Below are 27,087 nucleotides of genomic sequence, written 5' to 3' on the forward strand. Positions count from 1 at the left end.
TTAAACCCCCCAACCATTGAAGTGATTCTACACCTCCACCTGCATCCATCCAGGGCGGTGGTTCCATTGAACATTGAGAAAGGACTTTTACAAGAATTAAAACAGATGCAAAAGAAATGGGGACTCTTTATTTGTTTGTGTCTTGGTTGAGTAATATTCTTTGATGTATTATACTTGTTGTGTTACGGTGTTCCTATTTGTTTTATTGGTTTTTACATACTTTTATTTTGATGTCTAAAATAGGAAGTTTAGCGGCGCCGTTTGTGAACATGGGCGCGCTGTATACGTGAAACGACATTCTGATCAATATTACCGGAAACGAATGTTAACTTTTGGATGCACTCTAGGCAGTCATATGTTTAAGGATTCTTCTCTTAGCTCCTGGCTGAGGAAGGGCACAAGGTACCGTTTCAGTTTCATATGTGTGATACATTTTGAGAGACTTTGTAATGTTATTTTTATCTGAAGCAATTGGCTAGTCGTTAGCTTGTCATACAGGACTAAAATATCAGTGTTGATCATTCCTTTTTCTATTGTTATGCAAAGTGTGTGTATCTTATTGTCACGCTACTTATAATGTAAGACGCTTTCATTGTAAATCTGTATTTATTACTTTACAGGTTTTAATAAGGGAATATATATATAGATTACATTCGTGTCTTATTACTGTTTGTTTGTTTTTTATGCAGCTCTTACGGTGTTTACTTTGGAAATTAAAATACATAAACATCAGTTCACGAGAGTAAAATGTATCTGTTCGGCTGGGAATGCTACAGGGTGAGTGCAGGGGGGTTTCTCCTAAAGTCCACAATCGTCTCCATTTCAATTTAATACTGTCTTACGGTATAAATGTGGACGATGTTAAAATCCTTAAGCAGAGTGAAGATATTTCGGATCATTATTAGGGCCCGAGCAAGAAGGAGCAAGCCGCAGGCTTGCACCGCAGTGCAGAGCCCTATTGTTTCTGTGTTCTTCTCCCTCTTTGATCGCTAATTTGAAGGCCTAAACATGCTCAAAAACTCACAATAACTGGCACACGCATCAGACGTGGCGAAAATTAACGTCTGATAGGGGTTTTAAAATTAGGCGTGGCAAAATGGCTCGCTAGTGCCACCTAGAACTGCCCAGGCCGCTACGCAAAACGTACATGCACCACATTTGGTGGGTTCATAGAACACCCCGAATCATTAAGAAAAGTCTCTTTGAGCATATCTCTAAACCCAACAGGAAGTCCGCTATTTTTAATTTCCTGTGCAATTTTGTAATTTGTTTCAATTTCCAGTCGTCATACTTTAACGAACTCCTCCTAGAGTTTTAATCCGATCAACATCATCTTCATGTCATTCTCATCTTACGGCCTTTGCGAAGCTAAATTGCGGAGATCTTGACTTTTCGTGGGGGAACGTGACCCTGGCGTCCTGCCAAAGTTTGGCGTTTCGCCATGAACAGGAAGTTGTAACTCAGGCATACAGTGTCCAACAGGCCCCAGACTTCACACATTTGATAAAAGTCCTGGCCTGAAGACATCTACATGGTAATTTTCAGATACAGTTGTAGCGCCACCTGCAGGACACAGGAAGTGACATGTTTTAAACTGTGATTAACTCCTCATAGATATTTGAACAGATCAGCATCATATGTGACCCTGGACAACAAAACCAGTCTTATGGGTCAATTTTTCGAAATTGAGATTTTTACATAATCTGAAAGCTGAATAAATAAACTTTCTATAGATATATGAGTTGTTAGGATAGGACAATATCTGGCTGAGATACAACCGTTTAAAAATCAAAATATTGAGAAAATTGCCTTTGAAGTTGTTAATCAGGGGCACTGTTGCAGACCACCCACTCACAAAAATAAAGTTTTTATATATTTAAGGTAGGAAATTTACAAAATATCTTCATGGAACATGATCTTTACTTAATATCCTAATGATTTTTGACATAAAAGAAAAATCAATAATTTTGACCCACACAATGTATTTTTGTCTTTTACTAAAAATGTTCCCGTGCTACTTAAGACTGGTTTTGTGATCCAGGGTCACATATTTGAAGAGTACAGCCAGTATGATCTTCAGACCTTTATGAAGATACATTGAAAGATCCTAACTTTTCGCTGAGGGCCGTGTCCGTGGCTACCTGACAAAGTTTGATGTTTCGCCATGAAACAGGAACCTACAGTAACTCAGGTGCACAATGTCTGACCAGCCCCAAACTTCACATGTTTGATAAGAGACCTGGCCTGAAGACATCTATATGGTAATTTTCAGATACTGTTATAGCGCCACCTGCAGGAAACAAGAAGTAGCATGTTTTAAACTGTGATTTTGTCATGATTCTCATGAGACACGGTGACAAGGAACAGAGGACCCAAGTGCAGACAGGAGGTAAGGGGTTAAACAGACTTTTAATAAATAATTAACAAAACAAAGACCCACGTGGGGGTAAAATAGCAAAATTTAAACATGACATATAACAAGAACATGGACTAACTACACTAAACTAAACTAGCGACAACATTTGAATTAAATACAATAAACTACACTACACTGACAAGACAGGAACTCACCAGACAAAAGACACGCACACAACAGTACAATGATCCAGCACAAGACAGAGGACAAAGTGGCATTAAAAAAGGGATCAAATCAAGAGGGGACAGGTGCGGGGCATGAACTAATAATTATCACTAACGAGGAAACAAGAGGGCAGGAACAATGACAAGACCTGGAGAGTATGGAAGGCATTCAGTGCCAAAATTCCCCTCTCCACATGAAACAAGAGGTTCTGTCATGGTTCTGCCACTAGCTCAAGAAAAGCAAGACAAGATGAGGCAGAACCATGACAGAAGCCCCCCCTTAAGGAGCGGCATCCTGACGCTCCTTAAGGAACAAACAAGACAAGACAGACTGTGACAAAAACCATAACTACACAAGACATGACCAAAAAACATGATACATAAAAAAGTCCAAACGAAGACATGGCACCGGCTGGAAGGCCGGCTGGACAGCACATGGTGCCGGCTGGATGGACGGCTGGACAGGACATGGCGACAGCTGGAAGGCTGGCTGGACAGTACATGGCGCCGGCTGGATGGCCGGCTGGACAATACATGGCTGGGAGGCCGGTTATCACCGGCTGGACAGGCCTGGATGCCGACGAGATGGGAAGTCGGTGGCTGGGCAGTGCTCTCCGATGGCTGGGCAGCGCTCTCTGGCAGCTGGGCAGCAAACAGGGACACCGGCTGGATCACCGGTGGAACAGGAACAACACAAAACAAGGTGTCGACTTCGACAGACCTGGGTACCAGCTGGGATGCCGGCAGGGATCTGTGGCGGGAACAGGATACCGGTGGGCTCGTCCCTGGAGGGAAACCCGACGACCACAACCCTGGAAGGGAGCCCGGCGGTCTTGATCCAGGACGGGGTTCCGGCAGTCTCAACCCCGGAAGGGAGTCCGGCGGTCCCGGCTCTGGACTTGAGCCTGGCGGCCTCAACCCTGGAAGGGAGTCCGGCGGCTTCGACCCTGGAGGGGAGTCCAGCGGTTTCGACCCCTCCCGCTGCGATCCCTCTGTCTGCTGGGTCCGACGTTGGCTGGATCATTCTGTCATGATTCTCGGTGAGACACGGTGACAAGGAACAGAGGACCCAAGTGCAGACAGGATGTAAGGGGTTAAACAGACTTTTAATAAATAATTAACAAAACAAAGACCCACGTGGGGGTAAAATAACAAACTTTAAACATGACATATAACAAGAACATGGACTAACGACACTAAACTAAACTAGAGACAACATTTGAATTAAATACAAAAAACTACACTACACTGACAAGACAGGAACTCACCAGACAAAAGACACACACAACAGTACAATGATCCAGCACAAGACAGAGGACAAAGGGGCATTAAATTAGGGATCAAATCAAGAGGGGACAGGTGCGGGGCATGAACTAATAATTAATATAATTAATAATAAATAACGAGGAAACAAGAGGGCAGGAAAAATGACGAGACCTGGAGAGTATGGAAGGCAATCAGTGCCAAAATTCCCCTCTCCACATGAAACAAGAGGTTCTGTCATGGTTCTGCCACTAGCTCAAGAAAAGCAAGACAAGATGAGGCAGAACCATGACAGATTTACTCCTCATACAGATTCAAACAAGTCAGCATCATATTTGGCCAGTATGATCTTCAGACCTTTGTGACGATATATTGCAAGAACCTAACTTTTCTTTGAGGGGCGTGTCTGTGGCGGCCTGACACAGTTTGATGTTTCGCCATGAAACAGGAAGCTATGCAAAAGGAAATGTGACACATTTAAATAAATAACAAATCCTACTATAATTCGCCTGCATTCATTTTATCGCCTACGATTACACATATCCATGTCAGTGTTCACTTATAGCAATAGCGCCACCAGCTGGCAAAAGGGAATGTGACACATTAGAGAATAAATAACAGGAAATCTGGTATGTGTAAATAAATTAAAGTCTTTCTATAATATAACTTCCTAGACCTTTGTGACGATACATTGCAAGTTCCTGACTTTTCGTTGAGGGGCGTGTCAAAGAGTTGATGTTTCCCCCATGAAACAGGAAGCTATAGTAACTCAGGTACACAATGTCTGACCGGCCTCACACTTCACATGTTTGATAAGAGTCCTGGCCTGAACACATATCCATGTCAGTGTTCACTTATAGCAATAGCGCCACCAGCTGGAAAAAGGGAATGTGACGCATTTAAATAAATAACAAATCCTACTATAATTCGCCTGCATTCATTTTATTGCCTACCATTCACTGTTTTCCTTATGCAATCGGGTTGCGGTGGCACTTTCCGCGAGGGCCCGATCATCGCTGCTCGCAGCTGTAATCTGATATTATGTTTGCTTCACTGGCCTACGGCTGCAAATAAAACTCATTGTTAGAAATATGGTAGAACAATAACTTCAACTACCAAAGATGCGTTTCTCGATAATCTGCCCGAATTGTCTCAAATCATGAGAAATAACGTTGAAGATCTTGACATTAACACTGAAAATTTTAATTCCACCTTCTCGGTAACGCTAGACAAAGTTGCTCCACTACGTTTAAAGAAGATTAAAAATGGCAGCCCCACACCGTGGTATAATGAACACACTCAGGCTCTAAAGAAAGCGGCCCGAAAAATGGAGGCCAACTTTAAGAAAAGTAAATTAGAGGTATTTCGTACAGCATGGAAGGATAGTATTCGAAAATACAGGAAAGCCCTAAAAACTTCTAGATCCGCCTACTTTTCATCACTAATAGAAGAAAACCAGCACAACCGTAGGTTTTTATTTAACACACTGGCTAAATTAACAAAAAATAAATCGTCAGTGACTTCTGATCCTGTATATCAGCATAGCAGTGATGAATTTATGAACTACTTCACATATAAAATCCAAGATATTAGAGAAAAAATTATAACAATGCAATCAGAAGTGAAACCCACTGAACAAACAGCGCCCTTAAAGGAGAAAATGCGATTATTTCATACCGTAGATCAAGATGAGCTGTCTAAAATTATTAGATCATCTAAATCTACAACATGCATGCTAGACCCTATACCTACAAATCTACTGAAAGAGATGCTCCCAGAAATTATAGATCCTCTTCTTGGTATTATTAACTCATCTCTGACATTAGGACATGTGCCTAAAGCATATAAAGTGGCTGTTATAAGGCCCCTTGTCAAAAAAAACCCAACTCGACCCTAGAGAACTAGAGAACTACAGGCCTATATCGAATCTACCTTTCATATCTAAAGTTCTGGAAAAAGTAGTTTCAACTCAATTATGCTCCTTCCTCCAAAGGAATGACATCAATGAAGAATTCCAGTCTGGATTTAGAGCATGTCACAGTACAGAGACTGCTTTGATCAGAGTTACAAATGATCTGCTATTAGCGTCTGACCGAGGTTGTATCTCGTTATTAGCGCTGCTAGACCTTAGTGCTGCATTCGAAACCATTGACCACAGCACACTCCTACATAGACTCGAAAATTAAACTCAAAGTTGATGAGTTTGATTTCTAGGGTGTCTGTGTTGATGAGGAAGTTTTCCCGTTTTATATCTCGGTGGAAAACTCCCCGTTTGTAGCTCATGTACGCGGCCTTGGTCGCCTGCCACATGATGAATTTCGCTGTCTTCTCGCCGATTTGATTCCCTGCATCCAAGAGGAAGTCACTCAAATTTTTGCAGGGAGGGAAGACGTCCAGGACCATGACGTAATAATTCTCAGAGTCCTGCCACTCCAGAAGCTGAACGATCTCTGGAACATCATCTCCCTCACTGGCAAGAATCAGAAGAGCGATCTCTCGAGGAATGGGTTTAGCATAACCCGGCTGGAAGAAAGACAGTTTTTATCAGGATTAGATGAAGGTGACTTTACAAACAAGGATTTATCTCAGTCTTCAACAAACTGAAGTCAACAGAAGTGTGTGCGTGTGTAAGAAAACAATGTTGAAGATGATTTCAGCTGAATATCATTAAATACTTACGATGCTGATGTAATCCGTGTTCTTGTTCTTGTCGGCATATTTCACTGCCACCTGAACAACAGAAACAGATTACAGTTAAATCATATCACTCAAAGCATTCATGATGAACAGACATGTCATTCATTTATAACAACAGAGATCATGTTTGATCAGTCTGTCTGTTTCAATAGATCAAGTTCACTAAATAGTGAACATAAGATACACAAACAGATATTAAAAACATGAGTACAAGACAAAGAAAAAGAGAAAAAGTCAAACCTTCCGGCTGTTGCACAAATGTGTGCCTTTATAGATTGAACCAAATGCTCCTTCGCACAGCTTCTTCCCAATCTTATACAGCCCGTTGTTGATTGCTGTTGAGAGATAAATGAAATGTCAAGAATTAGAAATACTTCTTCCAAACCTAATGAACAATATTAAACATATGATGAAGAGTGTATATATGTTGGGATTTTGGAGGTAACCTCACCTTCGATTGACTTTGGCTGAAACTTTACAGTGAGATGATGTCCTGAAATCACATCAGTAGAGAGAAATGAGATCAAACATAAGATCAATTCAATCAACTCATATCAATGAAATATTTAAAAATCCTATCCATAGAAGAATATTGAAAACCAACAGCAGCATTTTATAGTGCAAATTATACTTAAAGATTTGTTCAAATCATCATCACACATTTAACATCTTCATTTCAACCAATAAGTTACATTTACATTTAGTCATTTTGCAAACGCTTTTATCCAAAGCTAAAGTGTTACAAAGTTACAACAACATAACCTTAACCTGAGCGATAAATAACAACATCCAGACTAAAAAATAAATGATGCATGCCTGACACGTGTGTTTCTAAAATAAGTTAAAATACATTTAATATTTAATAATAGTTAAAATAAATGTAATATCTTATAAATGTCATGAAAGATTGATGTATTTCACACACATACAGTATCATATGTTCAAGTTCTATTGATTTGTTATTTTGTTGTATTGGTTTGTCATCTTTCTTAATTGTAATTTGTATGTGTTCAGAGGTTCAGAGTCTTGACCTTGTGTGCTTAATGTCTGAAATGAGTCATATTGACAAAAATATAACTGTATATACATATATTAGTTACAAAACTGAATGGACATGGGTGACTGGGAGCAAATAATGAAACATAGAGCGAAATTCCTCTAGTATCGTTCAAAAATCACCTCAGGGTTAAAATAGCAAAGCGTTTCTGCAAATTCTGTTCAAAGTGTGACTGAAGATGAGCAAATATTTCATATTTAATAACACATTTACACTCGTGTTATTAAATAGGCTAGATGCGTTTACTGTTATTGTGAAATATGGAGAAGATATGTCTGCTGACTCTAAACATTTGAACATATTGTCTATATATTCTTATAATGTGGTGATATAATGACTTACCGTCATCGCCGCTTCTGTCAGCGGTCACAGGAGGTGTTTCTGTATCCGGCTCCTCTCTCTCAGCCTGACCTCTGCGGCCTTTTATCCATCTCAGAAACCTATTTTTCTTTTTCTTCTTCTTTCCTCCGTCTTTCTCGTTCGCGTTGTCGATTGATCGAGCAGGTAGTTGGTACACACTGCTATTATCGCTAGATTCGTCGGCTTTAACGCACTTGACAAAATTCTGACCCATCTTCACTCAAGTAAACGCAGCAGCAAGTTAACCGTAAGCGGATGAAATGCAGAATGAGCAAAACAACAAGCGTCAGCGTCTATAAACGCTCAGAATCTTTGTGACGTCATCTTTAGAATTCTTCAGGCTCGTGTTATCTGATGTGTATATTTGAATTAACCACAAAAGGTTTAGGCTGTTCGACTTGATGTTTAGCATCCCTAATAACAACAAACAAATAAAATAACCTAGTCTGTTAAAGAAAGATTCATAGTTCATGTTGTGTTCTTTGTGTTTTTCTGATTCAATAAAACAAAAGACTCTGTTGTAAGTTGTTTGTCATTCATGCACGGGCGACGCCATGTTTGTTTACGCGGCAGCATTCTGGGAATTTGAGTACGTCCGTGCTAGTAAAGATTTTAGGTCAGCAAGTCGCTTTTTGTTGAACATATATATCATGAACTACAAAATACATTGATATATCGCAAATGTGCATTGGAATATACAAACAATTATTTACTGCGCTCGCCTCTCATTCCCGACACTCAAATTCCCAGAATGCTTTGCAGCGTAAACAAACATGGCGGCGCCCGTGAATTAATGGATTTGAACGAGTAAAACACTTCGAACAGTAAAACGCGAGTGAAACTTTCGTTTTTGGATGTATTGGGAAATGCAGCTCATGCCCCTGTCCGACAAGAACCCAAACATAATCTCTCTGTTCTCCCAAGTCCTGCAGCAGCCCGTGGGGGATCGGGGCACTTGCCTGTGAATGAAAGACACAGGCACACCACTATGATATAATAGGGCAAAGTTTGTAAGCCTAAATACTGTGTTTTTATCAAGGCTTACCCAATTGGAAAAGCTTTTAATTTTTGTTAGTGTTATGTTTAATCAGACAGTTTTCAGTTTTCTTCACTTTTTCTTGTGGTTAGCTATGGTTGCTCTCCCGAAGCTCATAGCAAACAGGACAAGCGCTCTTGCCTAGTTAATCTTCGTTTTCTTTAAAGACTATTCAGCAGTTAGGATTTCATAGCTTTATTATTTTACATCAATGTGCATCACTAAGCTGGACTCGCAGATTTTTAAACAAAAAACCCACCCCAGGAGAACATAAATTAAATTAGATTCAATTTTATTGTCATTACACATGTACAAGTACAAGGCAACGAAATGTAGTTTAGGTCTAACCAGAAGTGCAATAAGCAAGTGCAGGATATACAGTTGTGCATAAATACAGGATAAAGCAAAATTATGAAGAATTTACAAGTGGGAATGTACTATGACCATTATATACAGATGGCTATTTACTGAAAACAGAAAATTTACTGATGGATATGTACAATATAAATTAAGACTATGCAGAACAGTAGTGCAATGAATATAAAGTGTGCATAAATTATGGACAGCAGCTATTAAGTTAAAGTAAACAGTGCAGTAGATGAGTTAATGCAGTATTCAGTACATAGTACTGGAGTGCAAATGATGCGGTATATAAATGACTTAAACATTAAGGAAATACACTAGGGGTTTTCCTTAAAGTCGAATGTATTCATTCAGGGTTTCATATCTGGTGTCATGTGCTGGACTGCATACAGTTTTCCTGTTTGTTAAAGAAGAATAACAAACATGACCATGGCATTTTAAAATTCATCTTGGCCAAAGTTGTGTGTTTGTGTGCAGGGTTTTAAGGGCAGAGAAAAGATGACTGCCCCCATCACAGGCTGCAAAGCTGTCTGGCCACTTCTTTTGTCCTGCTTAATGGCTCGGACCCGCAGCCAACTAAAGTAGGACCTTAAAAATACCTAGTTATGTACTCTTTAACCACCTTTGGGTATCTGATATAACCTAAACATGAATGTCCTTTTGTATGATTTATTTATCCCGAAGGAAAGAAAAGAGATGAGATGATTTTTTTATAAGCATATTTATATTTTTTAGCCTTTTAACTAAACCGTCCTATGGCGTGACATGGGAAACATTAAGAGAAAAATGTCTCAATCGAAAAAGCAAGCAGCACGATGACAGTGACCGAGGTGGAGCAGAGCGCGCCTGTATCCAATCCAGCATCCGAAGCGAGTGACGTCATCCGCCCGTAATCCAACCAATGACATGTTTTTCTTTTGGAAGTCGCCGGGCAAAGTGTGCTGCAAAAAAAAAACAAAGAACAATTTTGTTACCTGTAGTGTGCTTAACAATCTTCAGTATCGTACACAGATGTGAGATTTTTTGGAATTTTTTCTGGAATGTCACAGACACCACTGAGCGCACACTCCTGTCAGGCACTTCCCCGTCCAATGTCACTGGGTGAGCGAGGAGCAGCGTGTCGTACGCTTTCTGCACGTCGATCTTCTCCTCGGGGGCATGCGTGCTCTCAGCCTCACTGCCGGAAGAAAGGGGGGATGGAGTTTTTCCAGCCTGTGCTTCCGGTTCAGATCTAAAAAAACAATAGACATATACATTAGAATAATGATAACAAAATGCTTTTTTTTTCAGTTGCGTTGAGATGATAAAACCATGCTTACCCAGATTCACCACCCAGCTGGGCCAGCAGTTTGCGAGCAAATACCACATCCTTCGCTGTCTTCATGAGGTAATGCTCATCTGCTGTGGCGGTGGAATGTGTGAGGTAATCTGTCACGAAAGCCCTTTCGGAGTCATCCAGAGATTTGGCGGCAGTCTCAAATACCTTCCTCGCCATCTGACTGGTGACCGGCTTCACTCCATATCTAATTAGAAATATGTAAACAACATATTATTACAAGACCTGAGACCACGAGAAATACATATCCAAGAGGTCACGATGGTGAACTTACTTCTCGTGAAGCCGGTTGATGTCATTGGAGGCGTTGTAGATGGGCCTCCCTGTCTAGTCCTTCTGCCTCATTCCATGTCCTCTTCTGTGTTTTGCCGCTGAGGAGTTCTGGCCTGATCTCGTCATAGTAAGCACCAAACCACTGCTGGCAGAAGACAAGCATGAATAAAGATCAAGTTCCGTTTTTTCTGGTAGATAAAAAAAAACAATGTACATCAATCTGATGAATTTACACTCTCCTCCGAGCTGATGTTTTATGCTCTTTCACACCCATAACAGCGCCGTCCTTATTGGGATTAGCTGTTCTGTTCTTCCACTCATCCACCTACACCAAACAAGAATACAACACTGGTTCAAACGATTACATTTACATTTAGTCATTTAGCAGACCCTTTTATCCAAAGCGACTTACAGAGAGTTCAGGGAGCAATAAGCGATATGTCATACAGGAGCAATAATACAATAGGTGCTAATACAAAGTTACTAGTTTCAACAAAAGCTAGACCCATACCTGTTGAGAGAAAGAGAGAGGGTTAGTGTGTTTGTCTGTCAAGTATTCACAGAAGAGATGGGTTTGAAGTCGTTTTTTGAACATCTAGGTGTCAACATCTAGAGATGCAAAGTTGGAGGGAAGCGAGGATGTCACTTTAGCAGAGAGGGTGCTAGGGGAGAGAGAGCGAAGGTTCCGTCTAAAATAAACGGGTGTAGGTGTAGTGCATGTAGGAAGGAGCATGTTGAAAGCCATGCGTGCAGAAATGTGAAGAGGTGTGACTTTCATGTTATCTGTGGTGCAGTTACGGGTGTAGATGAGATCAAGCTGCTTTCCTGATCCGCTGCGATTACCGGCTGTGGCGAGGCGCGTGAGGTCGAACGAGGCGGCGAGGGTGTGGAAGTCAGACGCATAGTGTTTCTCCAGGTGGACGTTGTCCTCCGGGAATGACGAAAGCAGCACATCTAACTCTTCAATGAAGTTGTGAAAAGGACCTGGGAGGGGACGGTAAACTACAACAACACTGAGCTGAGTGGGAGAAGCCATATTAACAGCGTGCAAAGAGAAGACAGTGTGGAATATTTCCAATTATTGTTGATAAGCAAACCCGTGCCTCCTCCTCTTCCAGTTTGGCGGGGAGAGTGAGAGAAGGAGTAGTTTCTGGAGAGAGCAGCGGGTGTGGCTGAATCTTCAGGACCAATCCATGTCTCCGTAAGATCTAGAGTGTGAATGTCAGACTGGCTAGCAAAAAAAGCATGGATGAAGTCAGTCTTGTTCACTGCTGACTGACAGTTCCAGAGAACCACAGAGAGAGACAGAGGTGAGAATGGGACGCGCGCGTCGTGCCTTGCGTCTCGCGGGAGAACACTGTCCGCGGTGGAGTAAAGGAATAAACTGGAAACACGTGATGTTAGTATACAACTAAACGAAAGCCAAGGTATGTTAAACTTGCACTGATGTGCCTCGCCTGTGTCTTTGCTCGGAGGAGAAAGGAGGGGATTAGACGGATGAATCGCAAAACGAATCATTTGAGAGTCGTCAAGAAGTAAGGTAAAAGTAACTAGCTATTATTACGAAACGATTGTGTTTTTACATAAACTTGTTGTTGGACACTCCATAAACCAAAGTAAGACCTTAAAAATCCCTAGTTATGTACTCTTTAACCACCTTTGGTGTCTGATATAACCTAAACATGAATGTCCTTTTGTATGTTTTATTTATCCCGAAGGAAAGAAAACAGATGAGATGAGATGATTTTTTTATAAGCATATTTATATTTTTTAGCCTTTTTACTAAACCGTCCTATGGCCTGACATGGGAAACATTAAGAGAAAAATGTCTCAATCGAAAAAAGAAAGCAGCACGATGACAGTGACCGAGGTGGAGCAGTGCGCGCCTGTATCCAATCCAGCATCCGAAGCGAGTGACGTCATCCACCCGTAATCCAACCAATGACTTGTTTTTCTTTTGGAAGTCGCCAGCCAAAGTGTGCTGCAAAAAAAAACAAAGAACAATTTTGTTACCTGTAGTGTGCTTAACAATCTTCAGTATCGTACACAGCGGTGCGAGATGTTTTTTGACCAAAATGAAAGCAAAATACTTAGATGAAAGACTGCACTCGCAGTCTCATCACTGCTTTAATCCAGCGCTCATAGAACCGTCTCTGGAACGTCACAGACACCACTGAGCGCACACTCCTGTCAGGCACTTCCCCGTCCAATGTCACTGGGTGAGCGAGGAGCAGCGTGTCGTACGCTTTCTGCACGTCGATCTTCTCCTCGGGGGCATGCATGCTCTCAGCCTCACTGCCGGAAGAAAGGAGGGATGGAACTTTTCCAGCCTGTGCTTCTGGTTCAGATCTAAAAAAACAATAGACATATACATTAGAACAATGATAACAAAATGCTTTTTTCTCAGTTGCGTTGAGATGATAAAACCATGCTTACCCAGATTCACCACCCAGCTGGGCCAGCAGTTTGCGAGCAAATACCACATCCTTCGGTGTCTTCATGCGGCAATGCTCGTCTGCTGTGGCGGTGGAACGTGTGAGGTAATCTGTCACGAAAGCCCTTTCGGAGTCATCCAGAGATTTGGCGGCAGTCTCAAATACCTTCCTCGCCATCTGGCCATCTCTGACTGGTGACCGGCTTCACTCCGTATCTAATTAGAAATATGTAAACAACATATTATTACAAGAGAAGTACATATCCGAGAGGTCACGATGGTGAACTTACTTCTCGTGAAGCCGGTTGATGTTATTGGAGGCATTGTAGATGGGCCTCCCTGTCTAGTCCTTCCGCCTCTTTCCATGTCCTCTTCTGTGTTTTGCCGCTGAGGAGTTCTGGCCTGATCTCGTCATAGTAAGCACCAAACCACTGCTGGCAGAAGACAAGCATGAATGAAGATCAAGTTCCGTTTTTTCTGGTAGATAAAAAAACAATGTACATCAATCTGATGAATTTACACTCTCCTCCAAGCTGATGTTTTATGCTCTTTCACGCCCATAACAGCGCCGTCCTTATTGGGATTAGCTGTTCTGTTCTGTTCTTCCACTCATCCACCTACACCAAACAAGAGCACAACACTGGTTCAAACGATTACATTTACATTTAGTCATTTAGCAGACGCTTTTATCCAAAGCGACTTACAGAGAGTTCAGGGAGCAATAAGCGATATGTCATACAGGAGCAATATTACAATAGGTGCCAATACAAAGTTACTAGTTTCAACAAAAGCCAGACCAATACCTGTTGAGACAAAGAGAGAGGGTTAGTGTGTTTGTCTGTCAAGTATTCACAGAAGAGATGGGTTTGAAGTCGTTTTTTGAATGTTGTGAGAGATGTGGTTGACCGGACTGAGTTAGGAAGAGTGTTCCACCAGGAAGGAGTTGTGAAGGAGAATGAGCGGTTGTGATGTTTCCTCAGTGAAACATACAGTGAAGTCCTCCGCAGCCAATGATGAAGTGGGCGGGGGAGGAAGGGGGAAAAGAAGACAGTTAAACGCCTTGAAAAGCTGCCGAGCGTTAGGTGCATTGCTCACCTTGGTGGTATAGAAAGACGTTTTAGCTGTGGTAACAATAGCAGAGAAAGAGGAGAGTAGTGACTGGTAGTCTCTTAGGTCAGCAGGATTCTTGGTCTTGCGCCATTTCCTTTCAGCAGCCCTGAGTGTACTCCGTCGTTCCCGGAGGATGTCAGACAGCCAAGGGCAGGAGGGGGTGGCGCGAGCTGGTCTGGAGGACAGAGGACAAAGGTTATCTAGACAGGATGTAAGTGTTGAGCATAAGGTGTCGGTGTCAACATCTAGAGATGCAAAGTTGGAGGGAAGAGAGGACGTCACTTTAGCAGAGAGGGTGCTAGGGGAGAGAGAGCGAAGGTTCCGTCTAAAATAAACGGGTGGTGGTGTAGGTGTAGTGCATGTAGGAAGGAGCATGTTGAAAGCCATGCATGCAGAAATGTGAAGAGGTGTGACTCATGTTATCTGTGAGAGGTTACGGGTGTAGATGAGATCAAGCTGGTTTCCTGATCTGTGATTACCGGCTGTGGCGAGGCGCGTGAGGTCGAACGAGGCGGTGAGGGTGTGGAAGTCAGACGCATAGTGTTTCTCCAGGTGGATGTTGAAGTCCCCAAAGACTACAAGAGGGCCGCTGTCCTCCGGGAATGATGAGAGCAGCACATCTAACTCTTCAATGAAGTTGTGAAGAGGACCTATGGGGACGGTAAACTACAACAACACTGAGCGGGGAGTGGGAGAAGTGATATTAACAGCGTGCAAAGAGAAGACAGTGTGGAATATTTCCAATTATTGTTGATAAGCAAACCTGTGCCTCCTCCTCTTCCAGTTTGGCGGGGAGAGTGAGAGAAGGAGTAGTTTCTGGAGAGAGCAGTGGGTGTGGCTGAGTCTTCAGGACGAATCCATGTCTCAGTAAGATCTAGAATGTGAATGTCAGACTGGCTAGCAAAAGCATGGATGAAGTTAGTCTTGTTCACTGCTGACTGACAGTTCCAGAGACCCACAGAGAGAGACAGAGGTGCAGAACGGGAGGTGTGAACGGGACGCGCGTGACAGTGAGCGCGTCGTGCCTTGTGTCTTGGGTGAGAACACTGTCTGCGGTGGAGTAAAGGAATAAACTGGAAACACATGATGTTAGTATACAACTAAACGAAAGCAAAGGTATGTTAAACTTGTACTGATGTGCCTTGCCAGTGTCTTTGCTCGGAGGAGTCGCGCAGGTCTTGGCAAGGTCTTTACACACGTCGGGCTGCACACGAGGGCTGGCGCTACCGCTGACGCTTACCTCTTCTGGACGATTTCCTCGCTCACTAATTTCGCGCAGCTTTTCTGCAGAGACCCGATGTACTCGATGAACTGCTTGGACCTTATGCACAGCGACGAACTGCTGCATAGAGACTGCGCGTTGAACGTCTCTGAAGAAAGAATGACACGCATTTAAGCCCAATGAAGTGTCCGTATATAAAAAACATCAAATCATGCTAACCTTTTCAGGCTCTTCAGGTGGTTGAGTGGAGTCTGTTTGGTCAACTTGGCCTCATCGAGATACAGCTTTGATTTCTCCCTGTTCCTCACAAACAACAGGGACGGCTGTTGTGGGTCCATGAAGTGGAGAAATCTAGCCACGTTTTCCACCTGAAAATAAAGAAAAGTTGTGTTACATGACCACACGGATGAGACTTTTTGCAACGTTGAAAAGAAGCACTTTCAAGTTATATTCTCACCTCCTGTTTGAAATGTTCATTCTGGAGGTCTTTCTCCAGGTACGTGGCGAAGTCTTTCAGGAGCGGATGATCAGAGAGTGTTTTTGATACAGTCCCTTCTCTGCCATCAGCATTCTCGCCTGACTCTTCCAATGCATGTCGGGCTCACTGAAATGTGAAGAACAAAGCATGTTATAAAAGTGCATGTAAGCGAGTATAATAAAGTCCAAAACAAAGAGCATTATTCTCACATCTGAAAGGTCTCGCCGCTGCTGCCACTGCCAACCTCAGAGGGCTCGGTCTCCTCAGTGTCTGCCACAGCTGGTGGTTGTGGGGTCGTGCCGGTGGAAGGCAATGGTGCCACTGCACCTGCCAGTGCTGGAGGAACATCAGTCACCAGCACCTCAATCCACCTTTTAGAAAGAATTCAAACAAAGTTAAATTCACAGCTACTGGAAATCACACAAAGAAAAAGCAAGACGAAACATTTTTGCTACGTTAGTCAGTCCCAATCAGTCCCGAGGCATTAATGGCTGATAAAATTATGACTGACTAACGTCTCTTAAATAAATGAATAAAAATCACACAAACCTACACTGTTAAAGGGGTCATATGGCNAGAAGTACGTGTTTTTCTGTGTTTTTGGTGTGTTATAAGTTGCCCATGCATGTATTAGACACGTAAAACTGCACAAATGAAAGTGTGGGAACAAAAGATGCATTCTATCTAAAAGCAAATGCTCAACCAGACTTGCCTGAAACGCCTCTGTAACCACACCCCGCGAATCTACGTAACTTCGTAACATGATTGACTAAGACCGCCCAAATCTACACGTAGTTAAGGTGGGCGTAATTGTAAATCTCATTGTATCGCTGTCAGTACAATTGCTTTGGAACCTGATGTTCCAATATGGTAAGAGGCGTTACATTTCCGTGAAATGCTGCAGTATTTGACAATATAGCATGGTAATGAATCATAAACTCGACTTTTCAGGCCAAGTCATATTCCTTAACCAATAGCGTTTTAAAGGAGATGTTTTGAACCATTTACATAGTATTGCCGATACAAATAACAAACGCAACACCATGCTGTGTCCAATGGAGTTCTATTTCTGACAATAAGGTAAATTCTGAACTTTTTTGCTCATATAGCCATCTTAAATATTTACATACAAATTTGGATCTGAATTGTTTTATTTGAAAGTAGACATTTCAAGGTTCTACAGAAATATGTGCCGAGTATACACTTTGGATATAGGCAAGGCCTAACAGGAAATTGTACATTTGATAAATGAGATCAGGTAGGTCATGGAGACGGCAGAACGGGCATATTTTTCTTGTTTTACAAAAGCACTAACTTTTGCTGGTATTGTGAGTGTATGCAAATAAAATCATTTAGATTATTTTGTCTAATGATGTCCTATATGGACGAAGATGACTGCATTCTTCCCGCTGTTCAGGGGAAATCAAAGTGATCAAAGCGTCGCAACTTCTTAAATAAAACTGTAAAATATCATAAAGTTATACATTTTATATGTTGTTAGGGATTTCCCTCTAAAACATAAACCGTGTTATAATGTAAAATCAGCTGTTTACTTTATAAAAATGCAGATCGATCTCTCTCTCTTGCATAAAAACACAAGAAGCGTTTTACACCTTTTGAACATGTCCTTGTGCTGAAACAAATGCCTTTCCAACCTGATGAGTGATGGGAAAAGGAGAACACGTTCGGCAAAAGGGGATACGAACCCCTATCGATCTGCTACAAAACTGCGTAGCAATGTGACGTCTCTAACCATACGCCACTAGAGCTAGTGAGGGCAAGAGCCTTTTACTTATTTAGTTTGTCAATGTTGCAGGTACTTGTACTCTTTTGAATAGACTTCGTTATTTTAGTCGTATTTTATTTTATAGCTACAGAGAAGCAGGGAAAAAGTCAAGTCAAGTCAAATTTATGTTTATTTGCGCTTTTTACAAATTGCGTTGTATCAAAGCAGCTGTACAACACAAAAAGAGGAAAAAACAAAGCAATGAAATACAGACACATACGTATCTACATACTATGTACACACATATATAGGCAGGGGCGCAACTGCACATTTTCTGAGGGGTATGCGAGATCAGTATTGGCGCCCCCCATCGGCCACCCCAATATAGAAAACACACAACAAATAAAAAATCTGCAGACAAGTTGTATATTACCTTTGGAGTCATTCTATTTTACATCATGTGAAGGTGACAATCAGATTTGCATCTATAACAGAAGCATAAAGGTTTCCTTTTACAGAAACACTTTTCCAACTGCTTCACAATGTAACAGATACACAATTCTGAAAAGATAAATAACAATCTGAAAAATAATGAAACAAAGGAGCAAAAAGTATAAAAGTACATAAAGCTTGACATACACAATAAATTAGGGCAGAAACTAACGATTATTTTAATAACCGTATAATTGGACGATTGTTTTTTTGATTAATCGGGCTAAACAGTTTTTAAATTGATCTTTTGCTTATAATAACCAAATAAGGGGCTGTGTCCACCGAGCATTTACGCGGCTGAAAACGGCAGGAGCTCGGCTGAAAACGCCCGCTGCAGGCGCAGCGTTCTGCCCAAAGTTGAGCATTTTTCAACTCAGGGCGATCGGTCGAACGCCGGCGCTGAGCGTGAAAAAAACGCATCGCACCAGCGCAGAGGCGGAAAAAAACCGTCAGCTGATGGCTTTTTTTTTAAAGCGCGGCGTTTCCATAGGAAACAATTGAAAAAACGCCGGCCGCAGGCGTAAACGCCTCGGTGGACACAGCCTCTAAGACTTCAAATAAGGCTATTTATTGTATTCTTTGAAAAGTGAGTTTCACTTATGTAGTCTAAATTTTGACATTTAAAACCTTTAACAAAAAAACTTGTCAAGTTTTAAATAATAAAACTTCTTTAAATATCCCAAATATAAGTAACAATCGAGTTGTAGCCCAGAGATGTGCTGATGAGGAAATAAACTTATTTTGATCTTTAAAGTTATATATAGATTATTCCCTTTCCTTCAACAAAAAGTATTATTAACATTATTTATTATTATCAGAATAAGACGAATAAGACGTATCACATGATATACTCGCGTTGTATTTTTTTGTTCTTTTCCCACTTAGGCCTACTTTAAAACGAATGCTTAGTTTGTGGTTCATTAATATTTAATAAAAACACAACAATAAAATTTGCCTATGTTAAACATACCTTTACTGTGCATTTATAATTCAAATATTATTGAAAAAACGAAATAAGATGGATAACAGATATTATAAGGCAAATAAATAAAAAATCTTTGGATTTTCCCCTTGCTTTAAGCATTTTTAGTTAGTGGTTCACATTTTATGAAAACATCATTAAAGTAAAACAAAGACAAACTCACTTACATTGAAAGCTCAAATTATTTTTTATTAACTAACGTTCTTTTGCGCTCTTGTCTCTGTCATCCTGTCAATCATTGCGCTGTTTCAGTGTCCACACGCAATATCTCCGGCGCTCTGTGCTGCGCGCTGTTTGCAGAAGACAATGACTTTTTCGTTATATTTTTATAACGTTTTATTTAAAAAAATGTTAAATAATATTTTGGCACAATGGCGCCCCCACTTGTGCGGCGCCCCTATGCACCGCATATACTGCATACCCCATTTTGCTCCCTGGTACCACAACTGTACACTATAAAGGCTATTTAATTAACTTCAAGAAGTCACAGAGTTTACTACTCACAGTTTGGTATTTTTATTATTTATTAATAATATTTGCACAAGATATTTGTCTTAAACCAACTTAACTTAAACTTTTCTCCACAGACGAAACTCGAAACTCGATTTGCTCTTAACAACACGAATGTGACCAAAACGAATGATGTAAAGTAAATTAATAAATATTTTCTACATTAACTCTTCGAACTCGCAACCCAAAACTGTAAACGAAAGTATAATTTAATTATCACAATTTTTAAACCGTTGTCAGTCAGACGGTTAAGCAGACTGTAGTTCAGTCAGCGCGTCAAAACCCTCTCAGTAGTATATATGGGGGTCATAGTGTCAAAATGATTGACAGGTATGATTGATGGGGTCATTGACCTTTGCAGAGGGGGGAGGGGTGAATTACTTCCGGACCACCCACGTTGCGAGGGACCGCCCACTTGCTTTGACCTTTGACCGTATCCGCCCCTTAGTGTGGTACCGCCCACGTCGCGTTGAACTTTTGACCGTGCCCTCACGTCCCATTTTTCCGGGGCATGTTTTAGGGCATGTTTTAGGATGTATTGCTACATATCTTTAGCATGAATGAAAATATGTAATTTAAAGGAGATGATGAGATCATTATTAATACGCAATCATTGGTTATTTAAACAGCGTTTAAAAATAATAATGAATAATGGACAACAACTACACAAACACTGTTTGAATAAACAAACAGGTTTAAATGAATAATCATGTGATTAAATAAATAAATAAAGCATCTATTAAATAAGTAAGAAGTAATTATACAATGTATTCAATATATGAGAGAGGAAAGGCAGAGAGGCCATGCAGATTACCTTGTTTTTCAGAGTTTTCACCCAGTCTATAACATTCCAGTGAGAGGTGTCCGCACCAAGGCTCGTAATTTGTTTGAAAGAGGAGGATTGTAACCGGGTGTATTACAACTTGTTTTGTAGGTGTCGACCTGTAGGTGACAGCGTCTGACATGTTAATCGGGTACGATTTGTTTTATGTCCATAGCGTGAAATTTGAGTGCTACCAGCTCGGCATTTAAACTAGATAAAGGTGTCACACACTTCTCTAACACAGAAAAGGCTATGAGTCTCATAGCAAAAAGACCATGATCTCATGGGTCAAAGGTTACAGGCCAGGTTGAACATCAAACAGCACCATAAGACATCTTTCGCACGCAAACGCTTTGAGCACACACACAATATGCATTCTTCACGAGATCTGGTCTAAAATGCATGGTAGTTTTTGAAGTACATGTAAGCTAGGGGTAGTAAATGTCAATATGACATACATTCGCATTTTAGAGATGGATGTATGTGTCTTTCATACAGTAGCAACTGACAAAATGACATACATCTACATTTTAAAGATGGATGTATGTACATATATTTTTAATCCTTTAAAAGGTTTCGCCACAGTTAAAAGTTAACGTAAGAAGTTTGATATATAACTGTGGAAAGTCAAAAGAGGATGGACAAACAAGAGAGAGAAGATGATGTCAGGTAAATATGATTGGCTTAAACTGTGATAACGACTTGAGAACAGTGTATAAAAGATGGAGTCAGAAGTGTAATTGTTAGGCATCTACAGATGAACTCTGTATGTCTCACTTTGCTTGCTCGAGCAAATAAAGATTGAAACCTCTTGAAACCTGGCTCTCTGGTCTTCGTGAATTCTTTCTACATTGGCTGATCGACTTTTCGCCACGACACGTGTTGCTTGTATAACACTAAAAACTATATTTATTTATATATATTTTTCAATTTATATACAACTCGGTAGAGGTGGCGAGATGAAGCGTCATGAAGCTTTGAAGCTTTTTAGCCAAGTGGTTCACAAAAGGGTTCATTTCTCGAGGCTTCCTTTGCTCACAGTACCATCTGGTGGCCAAAGAGGGTGAAACAAGCAGATACATTATTACAGATGTGCCTGATGTGGTCTGTGATACACTGTATTTTGTGCCTGTTAAGGCTAAGAAATAACGGTGAAGAAAAAAATCAATTTCCACATAGACTAATCTATTTATATTAATATAACGTGTATTTTCTGGTGGTATATAACACAGTTATTGTATAACATAACTGTGTAATTAACTTATTGGCTTGAAATAAATGTGTGTAAATCAATTATTTGGTCATAATAGGCAGAAGGGGCAATATTATTATTCTAAAACTGGAAAGTGTCTGGGTTTAACAAGGATTTAGTGAGAGCCAGCCTTTTCGATACGCACATCACTAAACACTTTCAGGATTTCTCGACACACTCTGAAGCCTCGGCTCAGAACGTAACATCACTAGAACTCGGACTGACGCTTTACTAAAACTGTCACGGACTGGCGTGGAAGAGAACCCAAATGCAGGCAGGCAATGAAGGGGTTAACACAAAGACTTTAATAAAACCAAACAAAACACCCACGATGGGGGAAAACACAGACAGGACTAATTGTAACAAAATGCAAAAGAAAAACTTCCCGCAATAGGGCAAAACAGAACTAAGACAAAACTAAACTCACTTTAGGGGAACAGACATCAAGACGAGAACGCGAACACGAGGCTATACAAAACACAGGCACATAAGCACAGGGTACAGGTACAAACACATGCACAGAACACACGTAATACACGAGCAATGAGACAAAGAAACAAGAGGGTATATATAGGCAACACAAACGAGGGATAACGACACAGGGCAGGTGTGGGTAATCAAACACTCACGGAAAGATAACAAGGAAACGAGAGGAGCGGGGCCAATGACGAGACACGAGAAAACACATGAGAAGTAAAAACAAACAACTCATGGTTTTCTCACATAAAACCTAACGACTCTGCCCCGATCCCGCCACACGACTAGAATTTCATAAACAAGACGGTGGGACCGTGACAAAAACATCTATGTAACAAGGGCAAATTGATAACTTTTAGGTAAACATGTCAAGCAAATTTGTATTAGTATATTTTACTGCTTGTGCTGGTTAACTAAACTTTGGGTGTTTTCTGTAAGAGCAAACAGTTATACTCTGAAAGACTGAGTTTGATTGAATTCTTCCTTGCTCGGTCATTGGAGACCTTCAAACATTGTCATAAGGACTTGCTGGTAATCGCTGTTTTTGTATGTTGTTGTGTTCAGAGACATAATGAAGGAGGTTCTAAATGAGCACTGAATTTATGAATTAGTCAGCACTGGTACCCACTTCCCTATGATCTATACCTTAGCTTAGATAAATGTTATACCTGAGAGCAGACCGTCCGTGTCTCTTCATTTTTAAAATGCAATGGTGGTTTCATAGATCCGTCACTCCTCATAGACACACAGCTGAACTCTGGATCTGATCTCTTCTGATGAACTGAACTATAACACACAACAGATTGCATTTAAACCTACAAAATCACATTTAAACCATTTATCCATCCATTTACATTTTTGCATTCTGGCAGACACTTTTACCCAAAGTGATGTCTAAGTGAATTCAAAGTAAAATGTATAGTATCAATATGTTCAATATGGGATCAAACCAACAACCTTTGTGCTGTTTAATGCAATGCTGTGCCACCTGAGCTACACAATACACATGGATTTCCCTCTCTTGATGAAATAAAGACAAACAAAAATAAAACAAAATAAAAATCTACAAATGACCTAAAACCAAGACACTAATGTTTTTATTGAAGTCTTGTGGTTGATTCTCAGTTTGCTCAATCTACCTCCTCTTAGCTTTCCTGTAGCTCAGTGGTAAGAGCATTGCGTTACAAAAACAAAAATGTATAGGATAATGCAATGTAAGTCGCTCTGGATAAAAGTGTCCGCCAAATGCATAAATGTAATGTAAATATCTTACAGACGGGTTCTCTTATGACTGGTCTGAACAGCACGATTAAGAAACAAGAATTGGAGACATTTTCCAATTGGTGGAACTTTACTACAGTTTTTACACTGTTGAAAATATAACATATTGACAAAAGCTTGCTTAAAAACAATGAATGATACCCTATTCTCCTGATCATATGACATTTCTTCATGTGAAATGTATCCTTTCACTGCACAAAAGGCCAGATTTACTAATTTTGTGTGACAGAGCAATCTAAAAAAATCGCAGAGGGGAGTGGACATTTCTGTGGGCGATTTACTGACAAAGCATTAAAGTGATAGTTTACCCAAAATGAAAATTCTGTCATCATTTACTCAACCTGTATGACTTTCTTACTTCTGCAGAACACAAAAGAAGATATTTTGAAGAATGTTGGAAAGGAAAACCATTGGAGAACCATTGACTTCTATTGTATGGACAAAACCCATATCAATGGGGACCTATATGGTTTTCTTTTTTCAACATTCTATCCCCATTGACTTCAATTGTATGGACACAACCCATGACAATATATCTTCTTTTGTGTTCGGCAGAAGAAAGAAAGTCATACAATTTTAAAATGACAAGAGAGTGTGTAAAGAATATAGAATATATTTTTTTTGGGATGAACTATCCCTTTAAAACACAGCTGCAATATGCACCATGTGCACCAACACAATCTACCAAGAGCAGCGCACAATTCTGTAGGGTTTAAGACATACTTTTTTAAGCATTAATTATTGGCACAAATACCAGTAAATTCACAACCACAAATGCTTGTATTAGTGATTCATGTTGTGTGATATATTCAAATACTCTCTTTCTATAAATGTTTGTGTCTTAAGAGTGAAACTCCTGCAAATTCATATGCAATAAGGACAGCCACAAAAACAACTGTGTTCATGCCTTTACAGTGCGGTTTTCCACTGCTTGTGTTTAGTAAATCCTGACAGTATTTTAACACCAAAAGAGGCGTCGCGCTGTCGTAATCTGATAGTAAATCTGGCCTATAATATTGAGAGACATAATTCCTTTGAACCTCGATCAACACAGTGTATAAAAATATTGGTGCCCTTTGTAAAAATGAGCAAAGATCGCGAAAATAAATATGCATTGTTTCTTTTTTTAATCACAAAAATCCAACATTTTTACAGTATTGAGGTAAAAATAATTGAAATACCACATAAAAAGGTATTTCTCCAATACACGTTGGCCACAATTATTGGCACCTTTATTCAATACTTTTTTGCAACCTCCATTTGAAAAACAGTTCTGATTCTTTTATAATGTCTAATTTGATTGAAGAATACATGAGACCATACAGAATTATAAATGTTAATTCTTCAAATGTTGATGCTTCTCCTCTTCCGATCAACTCTGTGTCCCATTTTGTTTAGATTTTTGCAATGCCGTGGTTCTACGCATGGCCCATTACACTATTTCTAGCAGAGGAAGCCTGGTGTTGAGATTTTTTTATTTTTTTAATAGAATATCATTCTTGGAGAGTCTTTGGCAACTCATATTCTCTTTATAAAAATGAAATGATCAACAAATCATGCCAACATATGTTTTTATGTTACTTTAACTTATGGAGGTAACTGGCCCCGGGGCCCTTTGAAGTCATAACCTGTCCCTGCCAATATGGCACATCCGGTATGTAACCGGACCGAATCAAAACGCAGATTTCGGTGCCATTTAAATGCTGACCGAGGCGTAGATTGAGACATTTGCCCTCATTCACGTGAACGAAAGTCGGAAAAGCTCTAATCCAACTATAGGTAACAAGTAAAGGTAATACTAATCCAACACATTTTATATAATGGTTAAACGGATCACGAATGATCTGTGATCAGCACGGAACCTTATAGCATCTGTCAGTCTGATCTCAGTCTCTTTTTACGCTGACTGCATGTATAGGCATATAATTATACTTATTCATGATACTGTCTGTTTTAAAAATAATGCACGTATAATGTAGCCTAGATGGCTCTCTGCGAATGGACTTAATCTGTTGATATATTCAACGCATTTTCTGCCCATATTTAATACAACATTTAGTTGTAGCTGGAGGGTGTAAAAGGTAAACAGTAAACACTATAACATCTTTCTAGCAATGTTAGTGTACATGCTCATTTCACATTCACTTAAAACTTTAATTGTGAATTTGTTGTGTATTTTTTTAATTGAATAAATATTTTAATTGAATATATTATACTTTAATGTCATCCACCGGTGTTTTGTGGCTCTTTTTTAAAAGAATCGATTTAGGGACCGTTTAGGCACCGGTACCGTTTTAAAAGTATTGATTTGGCACCTATATCGAAAAAAAACAAACGATACCCAACTCTATTGTACTGTTCAACAGACCTTGTATCTTGACAGTGAAATCTTACAAAGCACTTTAAGGAGACTATTATTTTTATGTGACACTGTTTTAATGTAATAGTATAGTGCTTTTAGAAAGTAGGCTACCTCCATCCTGGAGAGAAATCTTCATCTGTGAAGGTTTGTTTTTCGTACATGATGAAGCTGCTGAGATGAAACTGATCAATTTGATCTTCAGAACTGACACTGAATGAAAATCACATTCAGACACAAAACAAACATAAAACTCAAGGTGAATAAACGTTGTATAATTCAGATGAATAAATACGAGTTTTGAACAAACTCAAACGCTCAATTCAATTTCACAACATTACTCGCATAAATATTGTTTATTTTAAAAAAATAACACACAAAGCACTCAAAAAGAAACGTTATACAAAAAATTAACCCGCTTTTAATTGCAGTCCATAATAAAAACTTTGATACTCTGTTAATAATAGATTATGTATGTTAAAAATGGAGGAAGATACACAAAGCATTTACTTTCACTTTTAAGTCAGATTGTCACCACGTCACTGTAAACAACAAATAAACTTGAAGCTACACAATACTACTCACATTAATACAGTATATCACACGCAGCACTAAATAACAATGTGATTTAAAGTACCAAATAAGTACCAAAGAATTCATCCGTCTTTAGACAAACTAAAATGAGGAAGTGAAAAGCGTCTTGTCTCACCTGAACACTCACTGTCATCTCATTAAATTCACATTCTCAAAATCCTCCTGCTTTTATCACCAAGTACATACACAAAAATATATCCATATGCTTCTAAACACGAATTTCTATGTGTGACGTCAGCGACAGACCGGCAGGTAAGAAACTGGTCTCAACAATATCATATAACGGCGTTTTCACACATCGATTGCTTTGTTCCGAAACCGGGGGTTAAATCGCTACAATGTTTAAATTTATTTTAGTTCGGTTCGCATTCACAAGGCAATA

The 27,087-nt window shown here is 40.0% G+C and overlaps 1 pseudogene; it reads right to left on the bottom strand.

Annotated features, from left to right (window-relative positions):
• The window catches only part of LOC130564539 (NACHT, LRR and PYD domains-containing protein 12-like), a 47,481-nt pseudogene extending 20,645 nt beyond the window's left edge, over nucleotides 1–26,836 (bottom strand).
• Nucleotides 26,837–27,087: the final 251 nt, after the last annotated feature.

This window comes from Triplophysa rosa, linkage group LG14 (genome assembly GCF_024868665.1).
Source record: "Triplophysa rosa linkage group LG14, Trosa_1v2, whole genome shotgun sequence".
Classification (NCBI taxonomy): Eukaryota; Metazoa; Chordata; class Actinopteri; order Cypriniformes; family Nemacheilidae; genus Triplophysa; species Triplophysa rosa.